The sequence below is a fragment of the Phascolarctos cinereus genome, unplaced genomic scaffold, assembly GCF_003287225.1.
Source record: "Phascolarctos cinereus isolate Bilbo 61053 unplaced genomic scaffold, phaCin_HiC Scaffold_4;HRSCAF=312, whole genome shotgun sequence".
NCBI classification, from domain to species: domain Eukaryota; kingdom Metazoa; phylum Chordata; class Mammalia; order Diprotodontia; family Phascolarctidae; genus Phascolarctos; species Phascolarctos cinereus.
This window is the reverse complement of record NW_027555847.1, coordinates 36387387-36407396: the sequence shown is the minus strand read 5'-3', so window position 1 is coordinate 36407396 and position 20010 is coordinate 36387387. Positions and strand designations below refer to the sequence as shown.

Below are 20010 nucleotides of genomic sequence, written 5' to 3'. Positions count from 1 at the left end.
GAAAAAATCAGTACAACTAATCAGTATATAGAAAAAAAATCTGAATATGTGTGCATCTATGTACTGTAATAGATAAAGAGGGGCTTGAAGTTCTAATTCAGCCTCCACCACTAGCAGTGTGACTCTGGGCAAGTCACTTCACCCTCGTCTGCTTTCATTTCCTCCACTATAAATTGGAGATGATAATAACGCTTTCCTCCCTGGGTTCTTGCAAGGATCAAGTGAAATAATAGTTATAACATGCTTAGCACTCTTCCTGGTACATACTAAGAATTTAATAAATGTTTATTTCCTTCCTCCCTTTTTCCCTTCTCAATCTGTAATCCTTTGGTCTTAGAAATGGCTCAACCCTTTTAATTGTGAGAAGGTTGATTGTCCTCAAGAAAGATACCAAAGTGTAAGCTCTGTTTTGTTTTGTTTCTCTCTGTATAATAAAGTCCCTCTATTACCTGCTTCACCCCTGTCACTCCCACTCTAAACCCCAACTTTAGAAGAAGCTTGTGAAAGATCACAAGCCATGAGAAGTAGCTTAGCAATTAAATCCAAAGCTGGTTCATATAAAGGGGCTTGTTTCTGTATGGAAAATATGAAACTCTGTTCTTTCTTTCTTCCTTTTTCCTTTTTTTTTTTTTACATGGACCAGGTGTGGATTAGTTCACTGAACCTTTCACCTAGCCCTATTCCTCCTTGTAATTCTTCTGAGGCCGTAGTTCAGCAAAGGCAAAGAAATGTGGTATTAGAGGTGAACTGAGAGGCATTTAAAAAGTAAACAAAGTGTGTAAGATCCCAAATCAGTAACAGAATAGCTGCACAGACTTGAACATCACAAGAACATTTATTTCCATACCAATAAGTTAGATCTTCCACCCTCCTCCATCTTCTTTGAAGATGTTTTCAAGGGCCCTTCCAGTGAGCAGGAATACCTGCAGCTACTATGGGCACAGGGACTTTGGAGTTAATAGTCCGACACCAGCTGTGGTAGGAGAAACCAAAATCCTGACTCCAGCTTTCTATAGCTTTAAAAAACAAAACAAAATGGAAAAGAAATGTATATTTTTGAAGCATTCTCCCCAAGAAGCTTAGATTTACCTCTCCCCCCCCCAAAAAAAAAGCTTAAAATCCAATACATGTGTATTTGCTTATTATTCTTTGACTCTATTAGGGTATTATAATCACTTTTCATGATTTAAGTCACATTGTTATTGATTGAACAGGGCAGGCAACTTTATGGAGTACAGAAGACTTACCTGTGGCATCCTCAGCTTCACCACCCATCTAGTCCTCCTTTTCTTTTTTTTTTAACCTGTATCTACCCTCTCTCCACCTTAGCAGACCCAGCAGCTTCTTTTTCCCTCTTTCATTTAATACTGAAAAATTATAGCTAACATTTTTAAAAGTGCTTTAAGATTTGGTAAATGCATTAAATATCTTATCTCATTTAATTTAAGCAACAGCTTTGTGTTCTTATTATCTCTAATATACAGATGAGGACATTGAGGCTGAGAGGTAAAAATGACTTGTCATGAATCTAGTAAGTGTCAGATCTAGGATTTGAACCTCAGTCTTCATATTTTCAATCCTAATGCCCTACCTGGCTGCCTGTTAGAAAAGGATTTGTTATTAGTCACTTACTCCTTGTTCTCAATTTGAGCCACTAGATTGACATTTTTAGGGATATCTGATTGTCTGATTATAAAAAGTCAACAAGCATTTATTAAGCACCTACTATGTTCCAGGCATTGTGCTAAGTGTTAGGGATACAAAGAAAGGAAAAAACAAAAACAAAAAACTCACTCCTGCCCTCAAGGATCTCCAAGTCTCAATGGAAAGACAACATGAAAAAAACTATGCACAAGCAAGATATATACCAGACACATTGGAGATACTCAACAGTGAAAAGACTTTTGCCTTGATTTTCTATTAAAGGAGTCTCAGCTATCAGGAACAAAGGGAAAAACATTTTGGGGATGGAGGTAGTAATGAAGGCCTCCAGTTCTTTCTGGAACATTTCTTGGTTTTGAGCACAATACACTCTCTTCCTGTTTTAAGTGACAAAGAAAGGGCCAGTTCATGCTACAACTTTTCTTCCTTTGGTCTACATTGGAGTAGCATTACTTTGCTTAAATCCATGTATTAGATAGGTCAAAGGCACCTGCAAGGTCAGTACCGTCTATTCTCATAGAGTTAATTTGGGCAAGAGAGTTTTATAGTGTATTGTACCTATACATTCTACTGGTCCACATCATTTTTTTCCTTTTATTAGGTTATTGTGCCCTTCCCCCCTCAAGTTATTTGTATCCACCTTCCCAAAATTACGTTACCAAGTCAACAAGCATTTATTAAAATCTTATTGTGTGCCAAGCTTGGTGCTAAGCACTGGGGTTACAGAGAAAAGCAGAAATAGCCCCTGCTGTCAAGGAGCTAAGTCCAGTGGGAGAGGCAACAAGCAAACAATTAGATGCAAATGACAGGCTGAAGTGGAGATGATCTCTGAAGGAAGGCACCAAGGTGGAGATTGAGGAAGAAAACCTGAGAAAGACACTGCAAAAGGTGAGATTTGGGGTGAGATATGAAAGATGCCACGGAAGCCAGGAGGTGAGACAAGGAAGGAGAGCATTGGAGATGAGGGGGAGAACCAGTGAAAATGGCCAAGCCTAGAAATAGAGTGTCTTGTGTGAAGAACAGTAAGGATGCTGATGCCACTTGGGTGCAGGGTACACAGATGGGAATATGAAGCCAGAAGATGCTATTTATGCACATAACGTACATAAAAATACAGAAAATGATAGAATTGTCTTGACTGAATTGTGCCTAACGTAACCTCTTTGAGGGTGGTGATTGTTTTTCTGTTGCACCTTTTCTGACACATAGTAGGTGCTTAGTAAATGCCTGTTGATTGATTAAATGACTTATCCTTCCTAGAACTATTCGGCTGCTCCACCTCTTCCAGGGAAGCATAACATGTCATGACTTTTTGTTTTTGTGTTTTTTCTCTCAATACAACTTCCTATACTAGTCATAATGTGCCCCCGAGGAGATATGGCGGTAAAATGGTCAGAGCTCTGGTTGGGAGTCAGAATACTCACTTACCTCTTGTGTATCTTGAGACAAATCTCTTCACCTTCCTGGGCCTTGACTTCCTCATCTGTAAAGGAGACAGTTTGTTGTTCTAGGTGGTGTTTAAGATGCCTTCCAATTCTAAATGTTTGGTCCTGTGATGAACACGAGGATGTTGCCAGCTAAGACAAATTTCAGAGTATTGATTTAATAGCAAAAGAGGATAGAAGGCAGAGTACTTGCTGAATGGTACATAAGATAACTGTTTTCAAGACAAGGACTGAATTTAAAAAAAAATTTAAAAGGGGGAAAGAAAATATGTAGGAAAAGGACGGGGGGGAAGTGGCCTCCCTGTCTTTCCTATATTTCTATATTTCCATCTATATTTCTGTCTATATTTCCAGATAGCAATTTTCTGGCTGAGAAGTGGGGGTGGGGTCACTCACAAACACTTTGGGCACAGTGTTGCCAAATTTTCAAAGTCTAATTACTATTAAACTGGGGACACAGTACGGGACATTAATTTTCAGGTGTGATATGGTCTGAGTTCTTTTCAGACACACTGACTGTGTTAAACTGAGTTCACTCATCCTTCAGTTTAATCCTCCCTGAGTCAATCTGCCTACAATAAAACTTGGCCCTCCAATAGCTTAGGGTTATCCCTATAAACAGCCAGATGGGACTCCGGGAAAGGTGGCCAGTCAGTGACTTAGAGGAGATGTGCTGCAACAAAGAGGTTCTGTGTGGTGCAGTCCAGCTCAGATGGTTTGCTATATGTGACCACAAAGTGAATTGCCCCAAATTGAAGAGCCGGAGTTAACCCCAATGTCCTGTCTGGTGCTTAACCCTACTCAGAGAGACGGCACTGAAAGAACTCCAGTTCAGCTGCAATTTGGAGCATGCCAAGGAGCCAGATGTGGCCACTGCAAGAATATCTTTAATAGCTTGTCATCTGGCTCCAGCTGTGCTAACCTATGCCTGGTAAGCGGCCATGTGTTGTGTCTGCCAACTGGTGGCCAGACACTCCAGCAGACTTAAGCAATTAGCGGAGTCCCCCATCCGGTGGCTGGATTCACTGTGTGTGTCCTACGGATTACCACTGCAGTCTCAGATCGGGGACTTCTGTGGTCCCTGGGCAGGACATCCAGTAAGTGAGCCAAAAGGCAGCCTCCCTCTGGCTGATCCCAGTGAAACCTGGCAAGGCAGACTTCATCTCAGAACATGGAGAGTGCTAGATAGGAAATGGAGAAGGAATGCCCCCGGGATAACACGGAAGCTGATTAGATGATGCCCATGGTGCAAACCTGATTTTGACTGAGGGACTGCTGCCTTGCATTGAACAACTGGTTTTCAACACGCCATTCCATAAATACCTAAAACCAAGGAGTGCTTCCTCTTGAAAGTTCAATTTTTCTGGTAATTTTTAGTACAGTTGCATCTTTGGAAGAACATCCTGGTTAATGCTGTAGCTTGTAGCTTTGATCCAGGGGGAGCCGCGTGGGGAAAGTGTCAGTCTGCTGAGGCGGTTTTTCCCTGACTTAAATCCATACTATACCCTTGTTCAATGCTGCATTCTGACAGGCACCCTGTTTGCCAGCAGTAAGAAAAAAATAGGCTTCTGACTCTTTGAAACAATGAAGTATGAAGGAATTTTAGTGGGGAGTTTTCTGGCTTAACTTTTCACCCTTTATCACCCATGCAAAACATTGCTGTAAATGTTGCAGCCATCTAGCCAGATTATAGTCCTTGCAAAATGGCTGCTAAAAATCAGGGTTGTCAGATTTCAAGTGAAATGGGAAAAAAATAACAACTGAATAACAAAATACATTAAAGTTTCATCAAAATAATTTTATGATACTCCCCCTCCCCCAGATCTCTTTTGATGTTACCTTTTATTTATATTTTCTGTGTGTTGGATATGCAGAGTTATCTCTGCCGTTGAACTGTAAACTCCTTGAGGGCAGGGGGACCATGTTTGCCCCTTTCTTTGTCTCTCTCAAGCTTAGCACAGTAGCTGGCACCACAGGAAGTGCTTCATAAACAAAAGCTTGTTGACAGAGTGATGGGTACTAGCCACACTGGAGCCCAAAACAAAAGATGGATGAGAAAGAGAGGATGGCCTGTCACAATGTAGCAACATCCAAATAATTTCATCCCGGTGAGAATTGGAATGGTTTTCCAAGGAATTCCTAGTTGTGAATCAGCGACAAGACCCTGACACTCTCCTCCCATCAAAAAATAATAACAACAACAACAAGAAAAATCAAAATGACCAACTAAAAAGGAGAATTTGAAAAATTAATATGTAAAAATCTACTTATACATTTGCATTCTAAATACATGGTGTAAATGTATTGGGCAGGAAACATAAGTGGTGCCATTTGGTTTTGTGGCATTGGTGTGGGCTGGTTAAGGGGGTGGGGGATAAAGTTTGGGGATTGAGATAGCATGAGTAGAGCCAGATGGTTGCATTACACATCTTTGGTGTTATTGTTTGCTTCTTAAAGCAGTTGCAGAATTTTGCCCTTGGCAACATTTTTCTCTGTGCTTGGATGTTCTGCTATGGATTTACTTTTGACAAAGTACATTAAAAGAAAAGCCTTGTTGTTTTTTTTTAATGTCCTTACGTTTTTGTAAACTTGTGAAGTCAACAGTGTGTTCATAAAAATATTTTTAAATGTTAAATATGTTAGTAAATAGTAGCAGGATCAGATATTTTTTTCTCAATACAGAGATTAAAACCATATTTTTCAGTAACACTTTGAACTTTCAGAAATGGTCTGTGGAGTTAGGAGAAGGTTGGTGTTATTATTCCAGTAGTAAAGAATCTTATCCAGTTAATAATGAGCTAACTTTTTCCATTACTTATTGTAGGTCCTGAGATTGTGGTGTACCTGTTGCATGTTATCAGAAATACATACTTTGTGGTCTTTAGGCTGAGTGGTAACAACCATGATAGGGAGATGGTTTTTGACTGGAAGTTTCTTTGACATTTGTTGGAAGTGCTTATCACCCATACCACTAAAATTTACACTTATTTCCCACTGCCAGTAAATTATTCTTTGTTTTCCATCAAAGGGGAGAGGTATTTTTAAAAGGTTTCTCTAACTTAGCTGAAAGAGCTGTATATTCATGAGAGCTTTTTATAGGAAGTTGCTCTATGTATTTTTTTTCAATTATACTGGAATGCGTCAGAATAATTGCAAATGTCCTTTTTACAGTCCAGGCTTCATTTTTTTTTTCCATCACACAAACCAGTGATGGGCACACATGTATCTTCCTTGGGAGACATTTGTGCTCCTTTTGGGCATGAGTTTCAAGTTTTATTTGGAACCAGCAGTACTTAATGAGAAAACAGGAAACTCGCAGCCCTAACCTTATTGAAATCCCTGGCTGGTTTTGCCACGGGTCTAAAGCAAGTCCTCCCAATAATGCTCCCTTTGTGCTCATCCTATCTGATCAGTTCTTGCAATGTTTGAGTAAGTCTATCTTACAACATTATAAGAAGATAATCAGCTGCCTTCGAAGGTCCCCATCTGGAGTGGAGAGTTCTTTTACTGAAAGATGTTTTGCCTTTTGGAGCTAGCTCTCGTATTTCATCATCTGTTCTGTAGCGATGCAGTGCATATGAAAAGTCAGTGACTCTGAATCCATCTGTTGTTATTATTTTCCACTGATAATTGGCTTGAACAATGAAATGTCTGTGTCTGTAGCCTTTGAAACTGTACACCCTGTTTATTTTCTGGAGGTCTCATTCCACTCTCCCCCTCCCTATTTTTTTTTTTGCCTCATTTTGCTCTCAAACTCACAGCAAGTGGAGCTCGAGTGAAGATGACATCTTTGACTCTGTGCATCCGTATGTGTCATTCAGCATCTAACTCTTGCCTGCAGATTTTTGTCAAGAGTCCTGTATCTGTTTGGTGAGCTCCATCCCCCTGCGCTCTTTCAGCAAAAAGCCTGGCAGATACACAATGCAAATGCATAGATATCTTACCTGTAATGTAGTATTTATTTCACTTTCCTTATTAAAATATTAATTGAGAGTACAGTATCTAATACCTATGGAATTAGATACTACCTATAATTGTATAATATATTCTGTTGCATCCAGTTTTGCACGATACAGGGCATTAATATTGGATTCCACTAACAGCAGTTCCATTAGCTTGCTCAACCAGTATGAGATATATATGAGCTGGGAGGCATAACTACCAGCCAGAACTGCCAAAACAGTCATTAGAAGCTCCATTGGGATGGACAAAGGCTTTTTCACAGTGATATACTGATTAAATTTTGTTCTATGGTTTATTTGCATCAAGGTTAGATCACCATAACCTAGGGAATTGTCTTATCTAACACCTTATTTAGAAGGTCATTTCAAGGCAAAAATGGTGAGCACTCTAAGAATTATAAATTCTTATAGGTAATTTATTTTTATCCAGTTGGGCCTTTCAGACTCAGTTTGCTTTTCTTTCCTTCTCTTCCCCCCACTTTCCAGTTTATCATTTTCCGTGATTTTTTTTCCTTCTAGTGAAGAAAAAAAATGTAATCTACTCTACTCTGCAGGAATTCAAAGCAGGGTAATTAAATGGGTTAGCCTAATAGTATTAATAATATGTTGAAATAGTGACACAGTGTTTGAAACACCTGGACCAGGCCACCTGTGATGAATTGTTTCTAAGTATTAGGAATCTATGATTCAGCTTTTAAGCCCAAAGATTAAAGTAGACCCTGTAAGGCAGTACTACAACTCACTACTAGCTTTCCCTGTCCAGCAAAAGTTCTTACCTGGAGATTTGTGAACTTGTTTTTAAAATATTTTGATAACCATATTTCCTAATTAGTTTCCTTTGTAATCCTACATATTTAATTTTATGTGTTTAGAAATATTATTCTAAGAAGGGGTGCATGGGCTTCTTCAGACACTGCCAGTGGGGACCACGACAGGTTAACATCTCCTGCTTTACAAAATCATAATGAAGTTGAGAATCATCTTATTTACATTTCAGTAGCAATTACTTAATTCTGTAAAGTTTACTAAATACTTGTTACTGAGATTTAACTTGTAGGTGCAGAAAGGCAAGAAGCCATCAATGTGATTTGATGCTCTAGGAGCTGAAACCAGGGAGACAAATGGATTCCAGTTACCCTCAGGTTGTTTTTGCTTGTTTTTAATCCTACAGATAGATCCTATTCAGGCCTGGCATAGTTGTTGATTGTAGTTACACTATGAAATGTAAATGATAAGTGGGTAAGGCTGTTGAGGAAAAAAATATATACATATCTATATTATATATCTATATATATATCGATATATATATATATCGATATGCGTATATATATATATATATATATAGATAGATAGATCTATCTATCTATCTATCTATCTATCTATCTATCTATCTATCTATCTATATATCCAATAGCCTTTTGAAATGGATGGTTATGGTTGGGCGATATTTCTTAACATTTGGGAGGAAACCTTTTGGTATATATTTTAGAAAAACTTCTTAAATAATTTACCTGAAATGATTAGTGAATTTGAGAATTTTTAAAGTAGCTTTTTGTTTATGCTTTCCCAAGTTGGAATGAAAATATAGAGATGAGAAAAACTGGTAGTGGTTTGTAATGGATACTTTTGAGAAAAGGAAGGGGTAACCCTGAACAGAAACTTGTTTTTGTGTAGCTTTTTTTTTTAAAGGAAAGACCCCCCGAGATACAATTGTATCTCCAGTAAACCCCAGTAATGTTGTGGTGTGTTAATTTCTTCTTCTTTTCGGATTAGAGGGTAACTAGAGAGCTACCCTCATTTCTGTTAGTGAAAGTCTTAATTGCTAATGAATACAATTCATTTAATTGTTATTATAGCAACCCAACATTTAACTGTCTCACCCTTTATTTCCTGTGCTTTGGAGGAGGCTCCCTGACTTGGGGGAGCCTCGGACAGGTAGACTGCTCAGCGGGCGTCCCATAAGAGCCAGTTACTCATTTGCTGAGTGTTTGTGTTTATGCAAAGGGGGCCTCTTCCTGCATATTTAATCTCGAGTAAGGCAGTGGCTTTTGTTGTGTTTAGACCACATACCTTCAGTCCTTCCTTACCCTGCCGCCAGTGTTGGGAGCCCAGTGAGCGGGGAGAGCCCGACTGTGTTTCCAACTCTCAACTTTCTACAGTTGGGTGCAAATTAGCCTACAACTCGGTTCGCCTCTCACCATTAATGGGTAAGTTGGTTCTAGAGCAGAGTCGGCTACTGGCTACTTTCATTTCGTTTTATAAATGCACCAGTTTTAAAACAACAGATTTTCCTGTCTCTAAGTGCTTAGGTCCCTCCGTCTAGCCCTCCTGGTCAATTTGGGGGAGGGGGAGGGGTGGCTGTGCTGACTTAGAGCACCGATTCAAGTACAGGTGCTTCTGAAAGGTGCTGCCTTAGAATATAGAGCGAAATTCGGGAGTGCAGACTATAGCCTCTAAAAATATGACAGCAGCTTTATTATTCTTCGTACTAACAAATCCTGTTTTGTAACTATCCTGCAGATAATGCTTCCATTGTTTGCTAAAAGCTTTCAAACAGTATGCAAGACAGAACTGTAAAAGCAGCAGCAAGAAACTCTGGTCTTTATTGTCTCCCTCGCTAGGGTCCTCACCAGAACGGCTGGGCTGTAATAGGAAGGTTTTTCTGATGTGGAAATTGAATCGTCTCTTCATTGATATTAATAGCACACTAGAGATGTTAGCCATGATGCACAGAGTACCAAGACTATAGAGTGGTGGGAAACCTGATCTTTCAGGAGGGGAAAAACATAGTCCTACTGCCTCTGTGTGGGAGACATCCTTCTAGGAGGGAGCGAGGGAGGGAGGGAGGGGGAGAGAGAGAGAGAGAGAGAGAGAGAGAGAGAGAGAGAGAGAGAGAGAGAGAGAGAGAGAGAGAGAGAGAGAGAGAGAGAGAGAGAGAGAGAGAGAGAGAGAGAGAGAGAGAGAGAGAGAGAGAGAGAGAGAGAGAGAGAGAGAGAGAGAGAGAGAGAGAGAGAGAGAGAGAGAGAGAGAGAGAGAACATAATGGCACCCTAGGTTAAGTATTTACTGTAGGAATTTTAATCTGGAGTTATTTGTGTTGTGACGTAGGTTATTGCACTTTCTTGTTCCTTTGGTATGCCCAGACATGACAATATGTAGTTTCTAATAATCTTTAAAAATTGAGGATCTCCCCCCCCCAGTTTCTTGGAAATCCTTGCAGTGTACCTTTAGCCTTGTGTACTGCTATAATTGGGAGAGTTGTAAAAGCCTCTTTCCTTTTCCAGGGAAATATGATAAAATATTTTTAAACAGCCCCAAATAGAAGGGGCAAAACTTCCCAGCAAAATGTGTAATGAACAGGTTATGTTGGAAGTGCTTTGGATAGGGGACCCAGGGCATATAAGAAAGAGTTTTAGTTCCCAATTAACTCTTTCCTCCTTTTGAGTAACTCATCTCAACAGAAGAGTGTGCTGTTCCACCACATGTTGGAAAGTGTGAGAATTTAAATAAAATTTCATCAACCTTCTGAAAATATGTAGGGACTTTGGGTCTTCTTGGGTGCGAATCAGCCTCCAGACTTAGAAGCACTGATTAACAATGAGCTTGCTGAAGGTTCTTAATAACAAAATTACAAATACCATAGCTAATTGTAAGTATATTGCTTTTATTCCTGATTTTTTAAGGGGGAAAAATACTTTTTATGGGGAAAAGTAACTCAGTCAAAGCACCTTCTGTGATTAGCGCTATTGTATTCTTAAATTTTGATTGATAGAGATAATAGTTTTCACTTAAAAATACAGACAGGTACTTTAACTTTCCATGACAATAGCTATTTGCATTTCTTTTATCTTTTTGTTTAACATCTGTGGGGGTTGGGACGGATTTGATTATTAACTCTTATTGCACACTGAGGTAAAAGCTAAAACAAAGCTTTTGTTAAAACTTCAAAGGTAAAACAGCAAATATTGTTTGTAGGTTTCAACATTTAAAGACTGTTAAAGGATACCTATAAAATATTTCCACATGACCATGACCAGGGCTTTTACTTCTTTGTAAGGTAAGAGAAAGTCGGTTTTCCAAACAAGATGGGCACAATTGGAGTGGCTGGTTCCCTGCCAGATTGGAGGCTTTTCATGTGAAAATGGTTAGGCTGTTGCGGGCGGCTGCATCACACGAGACTGATTTTATTTAGGTGATCCAGGATTTGGTGCTCTTCACGGGCAGCGTCTGATTTGGGGGAGGTCCCAAGAGCAAGGAAAGGGAATCTGTATGTGAGCTGACCTGAGGGAAGCGAGAGGGAAATAGGAGCAGATGTATCAAAAGAAGTAGGTGCCTCTCTGATGGCGGAGATAAACACTTGAGGCAAAATGGGGTGTTTGTCACCCCCCAAGCCTACATCTTGTCTAAAGCCCGTCAGCTTGCCTCCTTGCACAAATGTGAGCCCTAGAACTAGCTGAGAAGACCTAGATTCACCTTAGTGAATTACTAGGGGTGTGTGGAGGTATTCTGCTTAGAACCGTTGGGGCTTATCTGGGGTTTTTCTTGGTGGGAGGGGGAGTAGGTGAAGTAGAGTTTCTTGTCTGAGTGCTGGGAAGCTATGATCTAACCTTGGGCTGCATAGTAAATTGTTAGATATTCTTATCTTTTAAAAAAATCTTTGAAAAACAAGAAAAGTGAAATCCACAAAACAGTTTAAGATTGATGTTAACTAAAGCATAGGTCCTATTTAAAGAGACCCCAGTCCTTGAAAGTTACCTTATTCTGGTTCTCCCTTCTTGGTCTTCTTAAAGGAAAATCATTCCATGCTACAGGACATCTGGAGGAGGTACATAGTTCTTCTAAGGAAATAAGCAGCCCATGCCTGAAAACCATAAAACTTATAACCAGGGTTTAAATCCTGAATTAAACATGAAGTTGGCAAAAGACTGAAATCTATTTATCTTCATTCAGATCACCTGTTGAGATGGAGACTTACAACTACATGTATGCAGTCAAGCAACCCTGGTTCTGTTGTTAGATTTGTTCACACAATAGAAGTGAAAACTGGGGTTATTTTTATTAGAGCAATTGTGTAGAGAGTGTCCATCTTTCCTTATATAATGGAGATCGTTGCCTTCTGTATTTACCTGTGCCTCATTACAGATAGTTGGCAAAGCCTTTTGGGTAATAAACAGCTTAAAATAATTTCAAAAGGATTATTTGGAAAAAATAGTTAACATGATAACAATGGTAAACTGGCTATCTGTGTTGTGAATTTCCTTGGGGTGATGGGAGCTCTATTCCCATGCATGCCTGGACTAGTGCCCTCTTGCCTCCAACTCATAGTCTAGGGTTTGAAAAACGGTTTTGCATGTCAGCATCATTGTCCGTAGTATTACTTTAGGTGAAAAATATTCCAAGATGCTGAAAAGATCTCTCGACTATTGCCTAGAATAAAATAAAATCTTATAAGTTGATGTCATCATGCCCCTTCCTCTTGTTTTAAAATAATTTTTTTAAAAAAGTAAAACTTCTTGTACTTCTGTATGAAGATAACTTTAGTTTCACACAGCTGCATTTTCCGAGAAGACTGGCAAGACAAGTGGATTGGAAAAAATTAATCTTTATTATTTCTTTTATTGTTTCTCTTTTACTAAAAGCTCTTAATGATCATTTTAATTCAGTTCTGATATTTTAGCGCTGCCAGTAAAGCAACCAAGTCAATATTTGAAATGGAAAATGTTCAGTGTGCTTTATTGAGAGAAAAGCAAGTTTATAAAAATAAAATTGCAACTAAAATTCTGAAACTAATGTCTTATGCTTCAAAATTGATGGAATGGAATTATTTCTAGTTTGAGATTTCAGATTCTGTTGGCAAGTGTCTTGTTGTCCGTGGCAGGCTTATGGTCCATCCCTGTTTCTTTATTTTCTTGTCTATCCTGTTGTCACACTGGTTAGTTTAGTGTGGTAGCAAACAACCGGTGAACTATTAATCTTGCCTATACATTGCTAACAAATATCCTCCAAGTTAATTTGCTAATATGTGCACACAACTTATTTTTTTGAGAATATACAATAGGAAGGGGGAATCATGGGGATAATTTCGAGGCATATTTTAGCATGTCTGTAGATACAGGTTTCATTTAGACACATACTGAAACACTTGTATGTGTTAAAATAATGAAGTCAAAAATAAAAATAAAAAAGCATGGATTACACAGGACAATCAAGTTTCACCAGGTGAACTTAGAGAAAAATATAGCTTATCTTCCTTGAAGATAAGTATAAAATAAAGGGTGTTTATCATACAATCTATATTTTATGATTACTTTTCAAATAACTACCACACTGATGAAATGAATTAAGGGGGAAAAATATATTTTTGTTTAGGCCATGTTCTCATCCTTACCTTTACTTACTTGCTGTAAAGGCAAAAAGACAAATGGGCCTAGTAGCTGACAGAAATTGATCCTGCAGATTTGCAAGCAATACTAGAGATAACCTTATTCAAAGTAGGCACTTTCAGCAGTTTTTAAAAAATTAAATTTTAATATTGTCCACTTGTTTCACAGTTCTATGTGATAGCAAACCTTATCAGCATTGCAAAACATAATACCACAGGTTTGACTGCCAAACATGCAAAAAATAGACATAGCTCAATAGATAGAGGAAAATTAGTTTAACGTACATATATAGGATAGCATCTCAAGTAGCAGAAGTGGGGGGGGGGGGACCTTTATTGCTTTGTATTTAATAGAACATGCCAGAAGTTCAATTACTTTGAGTTGATGAAAAATTTAGGTAAAATTTCTTGTGTATATATTTATTATAACTTGTTTGTGAATACCACTGAGGTATTAAATTATTGGCAGTAACAGTTTTGTAGTTCCACCCTATACCTTGTATATGGAAAAAAAAAAAGAAGAGAAAAGAAAAGAAAAACTACAGAATGTAGCCATTCCTTAATGTTTTCATTCCTAATCATCATTAGTCCCATATGAGGGAATTTTTACCAATGGGTGAAGCAATCATAGTGGCATAGTTCAGCAAAAAAGAACCACAATTTTCATTTTTGCTTTGAATCTTTTTTGTACAAAAGCAAAAAGCCTTTTCACAGGTTGCAAAATAATAATATATGACACAAAGCTGGGGTTTTCCCCCACCTAAATGGTGAACTGTTAGGGCAAAACCCTCCAGTTTCCTCCTACAGTAAACATGAAAATTATGATTTCACTCAGAGGGTAATTTTTTTTCCTTCCAGTTTTAATGGCAAGAATCTGCACTTGCTTGTGAAAATGTCAAAAATTGGCCTTGGATCAATTTCTCAAAAATAGTACACACCAAAGAACCTCTTTTTTTTCTTTTCTTTTTAGTCCTCATGAAGCAAAATGTAATTTTTTCTCATGTTGGTTTTCTTTCCACATTCAGGGAAGATAGCAGAGACAAACCAGATCCTGGAGTATTCTTCATAAAATTAAAGCTACTTCATTAATATTGATCTGAACTGCATGTAACAGGATATTAACATTTGAGTAAAATGATGTTATAATTTCACCATCTTATAATAAAATACATGATCATTTGGTCAATTGGTGTGGAATTAATCTTGAACCCTGCTAGTAATCTGAGTTAGTAACTTGATCTAAATTAATAAACAAATGTTTTTCTTTTCCCTTGTACCATATGTTGATCCCAATTACATGGACAGAAAGTGGCAGATTGTCATGTTTCTTAAAGGATTACATACTGTTTTGCATAAGAGAGTACACAAGATGCAGTCATATATGTGGGAAGAAAACATGTTCTATTCTTTGTGTTTCATAAGGATTTATTTCATTTGCTGTTAACCATTTTTATCTATCTTAATAGAGCCAGGTGAAGTTTAAAAAAAAATGGTCTGTGAACAACTTCAAAAGGAAATCCCTTCCTCTACCCCCCCTCCCAAATGAAAACTGTGGTGTTTTGATTCATTCTGAAAGGGCTAGAATAGCATAAGGCATCTTGTCTATAATAACTGATTCCCTTTGGGAGAAAAGAAAAAAAAAACAAGCCTTTAATGAAATTAGGGTGACTGTAAAACATTAACTAGACACATTCAAGGAGCAGTCTGGTTTCCAAAAACAAAGGGTTATGAGTCATATGTAATTCGACATGAAAATAAATTAATACATGTCAAAACTAAGGACATTTAAGAGAGAATGAGAATGTTTCATCTTTGCTTTTTCCAACAGAGTTTTTCTTGTGAACTTGAAGAGCCCAACAATGACTGCTGGATTGATTAGTTACTTTCTCGTGACTTGATTTTTTTTTTCTTGGTTCATCCAGCGTGTCATTCACCATTAAATATATAGCAGTTCTTTGTTGATTTGCCTATGCTTATTCCTTCCAAGCCCTGTCCAGCAGTGAACTATCAGCAATTGTTGCTAATGCTACTGACATTCACATTGTGATGTTGTTTTCTTTTGATTTCAGGGTAAGAAGTGGCTTTCTGGGGTGGCTGTAACTGAAGATTGCTTTACAGTAACCAAAAAAGGTACATACATTTAGTCAAAATCTATTTAAATCTATAAATATACATGCATACATATGTGTGGGTGTGTAAGGGCTGTACCTTGCAAGACCATGTCTTGGAAGCATTTTAATTGGATTGTTTTTCCTCCCTCTCTCTCTCTCTCTCTCTCTCTCTCTCTCTCTCTCTCTCTCTCTCTCTCTCTCTGTATATGTATATATATTATATATATATGTATACACACACATATTATACATATACATATATATATATATATATATTTATATATATATTTTAATCATAGCATATATTTTGGAGCCCTCAAGAGGAAGAGTTGGTCATGAGTGATGGCTCCCAGAATCATTTTTTCTCTTGAAGCAGTCTAGCACTTTTACCATCTGAGCTGAATGCTAACTTTTTGTTATTATTGTTGTTGTTGACTCTGGTAGGTTTAAAGTTAGAAAGGAATATTAACATCACAAAAGGTGGTGATTCATAAAACAAACTTGCTGCAGACCAGAGTAACACATGTCAATGTCTGTATTGAAGTGGTGTCATCGAATTGGTGTTCATCTGGCTGCTTTATAATCACCTTCTTTCAGAAAGTAATAGTCAGTTAAGCACCATAGCAACAAGCAACACTGATGTAACCGCTGAAGAGCGACTGGCAGATAGATCGCTGTGATGTCAGTGCTCATTAGTGTTGTTCTTTTGACCTTGCTGGAAAGTAAAATGATTCTTTGATTTTAAATTTAGAAATTTTCAGAGCGACTAATACAGCTTGATGAATTAGGGCTAAATTTAATTTTCTTAAGTCTACTTTTAGAGGAAAAAAATGCATTCTCATTAAAATGCAACTATGGACAATATGTTTTTAGCTACTTGATGCCAAAAATATCTGTCTAGGAAGGGCAGGACTCTTCTTATTCTAATTAATACTGCAGTCCACTTCAATGTCCAAGGTTTATCTCTCCAGCTTTATTGTTGCACTCACTTGGATTTTGGACTACCCTTTTAATTTGTTCTTTTGACGTGATAGATTTTTGCCTAATGGATTGAAAAGTTCATTTTCTAGTCTATCAGTCAATATTGTCATTTAACAATTGTGTGTGTGTGTAAATGTTCTTAAATTAAAGCCCACAGCATATAAAGTAGGCATCATAATGTTTGTGAGTTTATGAAATGAGCAGGAAGAACTTTGCTAAATTAATGAGGATGTTCTTCTCTGGGCTTTTTTTGTATTCAAACTACCTTGTGACCTGTTCCTAGGCCACAGAGTGGGTGCTGTTGTTTCTGTTTTGCTGTTGTTTTTTACTGCTTTTTTTTTTGTTCTCTCTGTCTCTGTCTCACTCTGTTTCTCTGTCTCTCTTTCGTAAAATTATATATCAACAGTGTGGCCTAAGGTGTACATTCATTCCAGTACGTTTGATTTGGGCCTAAAGACATGAATTACTGCATTGCTTTTAATTTCAGTGGCTTTGTTGATCGCATTGAATAGTTACTAGGTTTTCTAATTCACTCTGTGTTGTTGTTAGTCTGTGTTGCAGGTGAAAGTTAGGACACATATGAGGTGCCAATGGATCACCAAATGAAAAATATGCTGGATCAGCAGACCACCAAATAATTGTTCTGAGTGACTGTTTTTTGTTTTGTTTTGTTTTTTTTTGCTGGGACTTGACTAGCTGGCCTTTTATCATGTTAAATAGACAAAAGCCCAGCCACAGACTCTTGTGCAAAGGACTTGATCTATTCATATATGACCTTCATCTGTAGCACTTTTAATTCAATTCAATTCAGTGGTCTTACTATGAACCTACTAAATGAAAGGAGAAAGTTAGCTCAGCATAGTGGATAGAGAATTTGGACACATCCTCTGACCTAGACTGGCCAGGTGACCGTGGGCCAACCACAAGCTCCCAGTGCTGTAGGAAACTTTTAAGATAGGTTCTAAACTTTTTTTTTTATGTCATGGAGTTCTTTGGTAATTGAATGAAGGCTATGGACCCCTTCTCAGAAGATTTTTTAAAAATGTATAAAACAAAATAAATAGGATTAAAAGGATACTAATTATGTTGAAATACAGTAGTCAAAAATTTAAAAGAAAAAACAGGTTCATGGACTCTAGGTTTAAAGCCCCCCCTGTACTAAGATTCTAAGTTGTCCAAGACTTAACTAATTTTCATTGAAGGAGGGAGTTTCTTCACATGTAAATCGCAGGTGCCAACAACAATAGCGACAAAAATGTATTGAGTGCATTTCCTATGGAAATATTCCAGAAAAATGACATATATGAACAAGTGATGATTCTTAAATTTTTTGTGAAAGAGTATGCCACTTAGAGCTGAGCAAAACTGAGAGCTGTTGAGGGTATAATGCCGATATTCCAGGCAAATTTTGAGGGAGGAAAAGAACTTTGGCAATTAGATTCAACAAACATTTATTAAGTTCTTCCTCTGTAAGAGGCACTGTAATAGAATTCAGAAGGCCAAGCAAGACCCAGTGAAAGCCAGCCGTATCCTCAGGGAGCTTCTGTTTTCCTTGGAGCATAGTGTATTCACATTCCTATATAAATAAAATTTGAGTAGAATAAGGGATGGAAGGATTATGGAGTCAGAAAATACATACAGTTGTCTAATCACTTCCTGGAGCACACATTAACTAATTACATTAACATTTATTACATAAGTTTAGTATTTGATTGTGTGGTGTAGTTCAAGGGACATGTAATGCTCAGCCCAGCCCATTTTCCTTGGCATCTCATGCCATTCTGTAGGTAGTACAATCCCAGGGCACTTTATTCCTGAATATTTCTGATATACCTGAATATCTTTGTAACAGAAGGCAAAAGGGGAGGCATTTTTTTTAAAAAATGCATAAGAAAAAGAAAACATGGAGAATTTAGTCTAGAATAGTTGGCATTTTAGGAGTTGAATAAGCCCTGAGCAAAAAGGGCTTTTGCCATCCATCAAAGGTCAAAAAACTGGAGCTAACTGTCAGACTATGAGAAGAAGTGGGTTTCAGATCCAAGAAACTTCTCAGAAAATACATTGCTCTAAATTTGAAATCTGGGAATCATTAGCAGTAAGTGTAGATACAATGAAATGTGCTTATGAAAGGTATGGGAGCAACTAGTTATGTTCACAAAAGTTGCCAGGCAAATTTGGAAAACCAGATGAGGCCATTTTTCAAATTTAGACATGAAGGCCTGAATAGTCATAAATAACAGTGATCATACTTGCTAGTGATATAACAATTTTCTTCCAAAGAGATCAGAGCACTTTATAAAATGTGTCTCCTTGACAGCCTTTCTATGAGGTAGTTGGCATGTATTATTATCCCCACTTTACAGAATGGTAAAGTAGGCATACAGATATTAAGTAACTTCTCCAAGGTCATGCAGAGTATCAAGAGGAGTCTGCCTGGCCCTGTCTGCAAACATATCTGTGCCATTGTAAAGCAGATGCTTTTGTGTTGTGATTTAAGGTAACAATGTCAATAAAATTTCATTATAGTTTTTCTTTTCTTTCTTTCTTTTTTTTTTGGTGGTTCTTTTTTTCCCCTTAGCAGCTTGTATTATTAAAAGTCTAATCCAACTTGCAAACTTCATCATTTTTTACTGTGAAAGAATATAACCAAAGAGTAACCTTAAAATTATTTTGAGTTCTTCTCAAATTTCACATTTTATGTTTTTGATAATTTTTTTGGATTTGTACTTTTTAAATTTTTTAAAAAATGGAATCAGCATATGCTGATTCTGCTAAATGATGCTAGTCTGTTAAGTTCTTTTTCCGTCTCTGTCTCTGTCTCTCTCATTCTCTCTCTCACTCTTTTAGTGTTTTTGTCAGTGAACTTAGAGGAAATTTATTACATGTACATTCTATGCCTATGTTTTTGGGCAGGGCAAGCATTTGGTTTTGTGTTAAATAAGCTTTTTAGCCATTTAAAATGTGGAGTTCTTTTGAAACAGAAATATTTATGGAAATTAAATACTTCAAAAGAACAATCCTAAATCCAGTCTATTCAAACTGATAACTTTGCAACCAGTGGAATCATTATTATACTAGAATGAATGAAAAAGAAAAAAAAAGAGACCCAGATGAAGAGTAAGGACAGAAAGTTGGTTCTTTTTAGGTGACGTCTAAAATGTGCTACTACCATTTTGCATTTTGAGAAATGATGAATGGGTCAGTCAATTCAGTGAAACAGCTTATTTGAGTGATTTGTTTTTCCCTGCTGAAATGATTGGTTACTTGGCTCAATTGACCCAGCCAGTTCGGTATTTTGTTGCAGTGAACATCTTTACATTGAATTCAGTTGGTATTTTGTTTTTTCCGTCAGGTTTTGTTGTGTGATCACATAAAACATTTTGCTAAAACTTGTTTTTTATAACCTCAGGGGGACTGATTCCTGGGCCCCATGGAAGGGTGCCAGCATTTCACTGGTGGTTGAAGGTA

The 20010-nt window shown here is 37.5% G+C and overlaps 1 protein-coding gene across 5 annotated transcripts in view; it reads left to right on the top strand.

Moving 5' to 3' along the window:
- Window positions 1-20010, top strand: part of FOXP1 (forkhead box P1) — a 537509-nt gene that overhangs the window by 152427 nt on the left and 365072 nt on the right. For 4 of the 5 annotated variants that reach the window (XM_078152147.1, XM_078152148.1, XM_078152146.1 and 1 more), the window contains exon 3: window positions 15520-15580. The gene's annotated coding sequence lies outside the window, so the exon portion shown is untranslated. Of the gene's footprint in view, window positions 1-9135; window positions 9277-15519; window positions 15581-20010 lie in introns of those variants that run through there. The other variant, XM_021007537.2, reaches the window with a different exon arrangement.